Raw genomic sequence first — 6,124 nt, 5'->3', positions numbered from 1 at the left:
TATTATTATTATTATTATTATTATTAATTTTATTATTATTATTATTATTATGTTCTCCGTTATTACGTTCTTCATCTTCGTTTTTGGTCGTTCGCTTCTTCTGTATCAACGTGATTTCTTCCTTTAGTGCTTGCCTGTAATTTGTCTCTCAGATTCTGTTAAGCATTTCATTAGATGGACTTATTGATTACCATTACTTTCACATTACGCGTTATAATACATACTGTATCCTTGCAAATGCATATATTTTGCTTTCTAGCCTCTAATCTATTACTTAATTTTGTTATAATAATAATAATCGCATCCTAAATTATAACTTCGCCGGTCACGGTAGCCGAGCGGTCTAAGGCATGTACTGTCTTCGCTCGCTTGGAAACCGGGATCGTGGGTTCGAATCCCACTCAGGGTATGGATGTTTAGTTTGTTTGTGTGCGTTTTTCTGTGTTTGTCTACAGGTAGATGCCTTGCGACGAGCTGATCACCCGTCCAAGAAGTCCTACCGAATGTGTAAGATCTAGAAAAACCGAAGTGAACGGAGAAGTTCATGGAGGTAGGCCTAGGCCCACTGGGGCCTCGGTACCCAATGGATAGAAGGGTGGGTGGACCCCAGAGCCCGTCCGAACATTGTGGAGTACAGAAAAGTTTTCGCCCTTGCCGGAAATCGAATTTCAGCTGTCCAACCCGTAGCCCGTCGCTATACCAACACCGGGTCCGCTGTGTACGCATAGCGGCAAATTATTACTATTAGTTTCCTTATATGTAGCACACATGAGGAAATGAAAACTGTATAGAGTCCTACAATACTTCGGTCAGCAAAGAAGGAAGACACCGCTCTGGAGGCTAAGTCGATAAAGCAGTTAGACTTCATATAGCTCCTTCAGATGTTGAGACAACTGCTTCAGTAATGTAGGCAAAAAGATAATTAAGCACTATGTCATGAAGGCGTATGGGGGAGTGGATGTATAGATCCATATATTCTTTACCTCGGCACTAACTGGAAGTGAATAGTCAGCTTAACGCACCGACCGCTTTATCCACGGGAAAATAGCCTAAGGTACCCATTCAACAGAAGAACAGGTGGGTCCCAGAGCCGGTCTGGACGACGTGGAGAAGAGAAAATTCTTGACCCTTCCGGGGCTCGAACACTGACCCATCGGCCGTCCAGCCCGCAGTCAGTTGCTATGCCGACTACGCTATCCCTGCTTCAGTAATGTAGAGGTTACAGAAATGACGCGATGCATCTCTTCTCGGGTTACTTCTGAGAGTTAAATACTCGTATATCTTGTCTATACCTGCATTTGGCTTAAGGGCTTTTGGAAGTACAATCCAAAGGTTTCCAGAAGCAATGCACGGTGTTCTTCAAAATAACAAATACGTCCACCTGACTGAAAGGAATTTAAGATCCAGTGAGATTATACTTTACTTCAGGAACATGTGAATACAGTAAGCAACACCCCTCGCTATGAACATAGAGCGATGTGCTGCAGAAACTCCAGCAATTCGAAACTACGTGTTTCTAAAGATCTCTAGAGACTGAAGCATGACACTTTCAGTGCCAAGCTTCGACATTTCCCGCCAGTCACGTTGATCCGTTCTCAACTTGTGTTGTACTCGCGCACGCATGAAATTCTCCAGTTGTTCCATACTTCTTCTTAATACTTATTATTGCATAAAATTGAAGTAACCATATAAAACTCAAACAGCAATGACGTTTGCAGAATATCGTGTAATATATTAGCAACCAAATGAGTACGTTCTGCTGACAGAAGAAGACAATGTCTTGAAGAAAATAAAATCATTTAAAGAAGCGAAAAATATAAGCCTAATGAAGAATTTTAATGAGATTTATAGCCTATACAATATGCAGCTTCCTGTAAGTAAATATTTTTTGGAGAAAAATAAAAAGGCTAGATTCAAGATATGCAAAGTTTGAATGTTAGAGTGACAATATGGAACATAAAGGAAGTAAAAGCGAGGTAAAGTTGTCCCTGTGCTTAACTAATTAAGCACTACGCCATGAAGGCGTATGGGGGGATGGAGTTATCGATCCATATTTTCTTGACCTCAGCACTAGCTGGAGGTGAGTGGTTAGCTTCACGCCTCAGCCGCTTTACCCCCGGGGAAACATCACTTGGTACCTATTGGATGGGATTTTGAGTGGACCCCAGAGCCCTGGGCGACGTTGAGAAATGAAAATTCTTGACCTTACCGGGTTTCGAACTCTGATATTTCGGTCGTCCAGCCCATAGCCAGTCGCTACACCGACCATACCGACTGCGGTGCGTTATCCCGGCTCCATATAAAGAAAGCAGCTCAACAAGCTTTCATGTAGCCTAGATAACCCCTTCCCTCATCCATTCGAATCTCCCCAATTCGATTGCGATACGAAATAATAGGGTGTACATAACTTTCCAATTATTCATCATAATTTTGACAGATAGCAAGCAAAGAATGCTCACATATTGCAGATGAATAAATAGCAATGTGTAATTTATACGGCGACATTATGTGTTTGGAGCGAAAGCCGCATTTGTATTCGGAATCCTATCCACTTCGCTCGCCATCTAAAGACTGAAAGTTGTTAATCCTCAAAGTGGACTGTCGATTACCACAGACAGTTCGTATGCTGGGCACGCAAGTCGATAGTGTGTTTTCTGAAACACAAACTGTTCCAGTTCCTGCTGACATACTAACTCCCCATTAATCTTACCGCCTCGTTCCCTTTCCTTTGAGTGCAGTTGTCACCAAACCCTTACGTCACGCTCACTGTTTCGGTTCCAGAGGAATCTATAAGCAGTACGTGAGGGACGTGGATGAGTTCTAAATGGCTCCCCTTGCGTGGAAGATTGATTCATTCTAAACTTTCTCTGGAAGAGTAAGAATTCCAAATATTATTTAACATTAAGGCGACAGACTTTTTCCCGGGCGAGGTCCAGAATATGTCAGTAATTCTGAGATCTTCTGTAAAAAAAATGATCAAAGCAAATCAAAGCTTGTGACAGTATCTTGTCTGTGTCTGAGTGATAGTACCTCTGTTCCCTGCGAAAAAATTAAGCCTTCAGTTTTCGCAGAATTCACATCATTATACATTATACATTGTCCTCTTCTCCAAGTATAATTAGAATGCTCAAGTCAAGGAGGATGGGGTGGGCAGGGCATGTAACACGATTGAGGGAAAAGAGGAATGCATACAGGATATTAGTGGGAAAGCCAAAAGGAAAGAGACCACTGGGAAGACCAAGGCGAAAGTGAGTGGACAATGTTAAAATGGATCTTAGAGAGATAGGATGGGATGGTATGGATTAGATTGATCTGGCTCAGGAGGGTTCTTGTGAACGCGGTAATAAACTTCCGGTTTCCTTAAAATGCTGGGAAATTCTTGAGTAGCTGCAGAACTGGCGACTCCTCAAGAAGGGCTCAGATCCGTCAGTATTTTATTTATTGCTAGTGGGTGGAACTAAGTCCCTTGTACTGCGGCCACTTCTGGCCTATTGTACCAGCCCAAGATGATAGGTGAGGGTGATTGTGGAGTAATTGGTGGAATGAAGATTGTCAGGAGAAACCGAAGTACTCGGAGAAAACATGCCCCACCACAAATCCCACTTGACCAGACCTGGGATCGAACCCCGGGCCCCGCGGTGGGAAGCCAGCGACTAACCGCTTGAGCTATGGCGCGGCCTCGCTCCATGAGTAAGTACTCTTTAATTCCTAACTCCATGTATAACGAACGCCCTTGTGACGACTTTACTTTTCTTTAAGTGCGGTGTATTGAACAGTGCTGATTGAGAAGCTTCCGGAAAATAGGCCTGCGCAACTTTCGGTAACTTCGAGTAATTAATGTACAAGTCAAAACTAACAAATTTAAAGATAAAATGACAAGGTATTAAACAATACGTCTGTACAACACTGTACAAATGTTATGTTTCAGAACATTATCCATCGTCCCGTCTTCATCCAAAAACACCGTCTTCTTTATTATTCAGAACAGAATGTTTCGGACACTCGATTCTGTCTCCGTCTTCAGATAAAACCTACGCAGTTGGGCCAAATCGATAGAAGGAAGCTAAATCCAGTCTCCGAAACATCCTGTTTTGAATAATATACAGGACGGTGTTTTTAGATAAAAATAGGACAGGAGGATGGATAATGTCCATAAATACCGTATTTACGCATGTATAGGCCGCACATTTTTTGCCAAAAATTCAAGAGGAAATCTGGAGTGCGGCTTATATTCGAAATATTCGAAATCACACTTCATTTAAAAAAAAATATATTCATAATTAGTAATACATTAGTAATATTAGTAATAATATTCCAAGAAAATTATTTTTTCTATAATTTCTGTCTGAAAATTGTGCTGCGGCCTATACACGCACGCGGCCTATACATGCGTAAATACGGTATAATATTTGTACTAATGTACCGTCGTTACAAACTTTTAGGTCTTATTTTTGGTACACAAATGATCGAAAAATATTAATATGACAACTCAGAGACTATCTGAGGTTACTGTAATGATATTCATTAGCTGTAGTAATGGAGAGACATGAGGAATTACAAGACTTAATTTGTGCAGATTTAAATTAAGCGCAATAAAAATTTTGTTGTGAAACTGGAAAATAATGGGTCTCTATGCAAGTTCTTTGAAGTCATAGACCTTTAAAAACTTTCAGATGAGGAAAAACGACACGGACTGATGTTCTAATTTTAAATTAATAATGTGGTATTGAATTTCAAATTTCTTTCAAGAAATTATTCAGATAATCAGTACATCGACACTAGAGCTTTACTTTCTACTTCCTACCATCGTTAACAAAAGAATGAGAAAATCCTTCCTGTAAGTACTTATAATTCTCCAATATGGTCTTCGAGGGAGATGTTTGACTTTCAGTGAACGTGTCCTAAATAGATCATAAACCTTCGTCATTGCTCGTAACTTACTCTGTACGCCTTTAAACCCTTTTCTACAGACATTAAGATTCCCAGCGGCAGCTTCCTCTCTCGAATTTCGCTCGTCTGTTGGCAGGGAAAGAAGAGGAGAGAATTTGTTAAACGAATTAGACGTTTGCTTAACGTTTTATTACTTAAATCCAAAACTGATGTTAACTGCATTATAAAATCGCTTGTGAATATATAATAAATTTTAACTGTAACGTAAATTTCCGTATCAATTTTGTAGGAAAAATTAGTGAACCTGACATATGCATCCTGTTTTATTCTCTAAATTCTTCTTTTCCAAAATTGTTACCTATAACAACTAAAAAGTTAATAAGTTTAAGTGAATTTAAACAACTCGCGCTGAACAGAAACTTCATTGTTTTCTTTTTCCTTTCAAAATTATTTTTTGTAGCGAACAGAAGAAAATAACCTTTCCTCTTTCTGCTCTGATTCCAACAAGTCTCGAAACCACTTGTCGGTTTCCTCTTTTCCACTCGTTTCTCTGTCGACAGGTAGAGAAGCAAAGCTCAAAGGCCGATTTCCATTAAAACATATACGATACATGCAGCACGTTGGCCCATTTTTTATTCGGTCAAAACTGAAACATATTGTAACATGTTGTAACATATTGTAACATGTTGACGGCCGGTCAAGAGATAGAGGCCCGTCTACAAGAAGGAAAGCCGGCCTCAGTGGAAACGAACCCTGCGGCGGAACAGCAAGAGGAGGTCCCCACAGTGTTACCGGTCGGAGTGACGATGGCCTGCCGAGAAACAGAGGCACGTCCAGAAGGAGAAAAGCCGGCCTCAGCGAACAGGAAACCTGAGCCGGCGGGTTTACAAGAGGTACCCATACAAGACGCCGGAGTAATGCCGGTCGGAGAACCGAAGAAGAAAAGGCGTAGGGACCGAAAGCGGAATATGAAGAATTCGACGCGGGAAAAGAGTGGACCCCAGAAGAACTTGGCTGCCCCCTGCCGGAAGACATCCCGTCGCGCGACAGTGGCACGACGTTGGAGAAATGACTTCAAGAAGGAAACTCCCCAGGGAACCTTCGGATGCCGGAGAGAGGACTTGGCGCCACGGTCTCGTGCCAGCAAGCGGCTGGAAGACCAGGAGGAACGACGAAGCCGGCAAGGACGAACAACGCATCAAGGGCTGTTACGTCGACATGAGGAACCTCCGAA

Source organism: Cryptotermes secundus, unplaced genomic scaffold (assembly GCF_002891405.2).
Source record: "Cryptotermes secundus unplaced genomic scaffold, Csec_1.0 scaffold795, whole genome shotgun sequence".
Classification (NCBI taxonomy): domain Eukaryota; kingdom Metazoa; phylum Arthropoda; class Insecta; order Blattodea; family Kalotermitidae; genus Cryptotermes; species Cryptotermes secundus.
The sequence above is the reverse complement of the archived record's forward strand: the minus strand, read 5'-3'. Positions refer to the sequence as shown.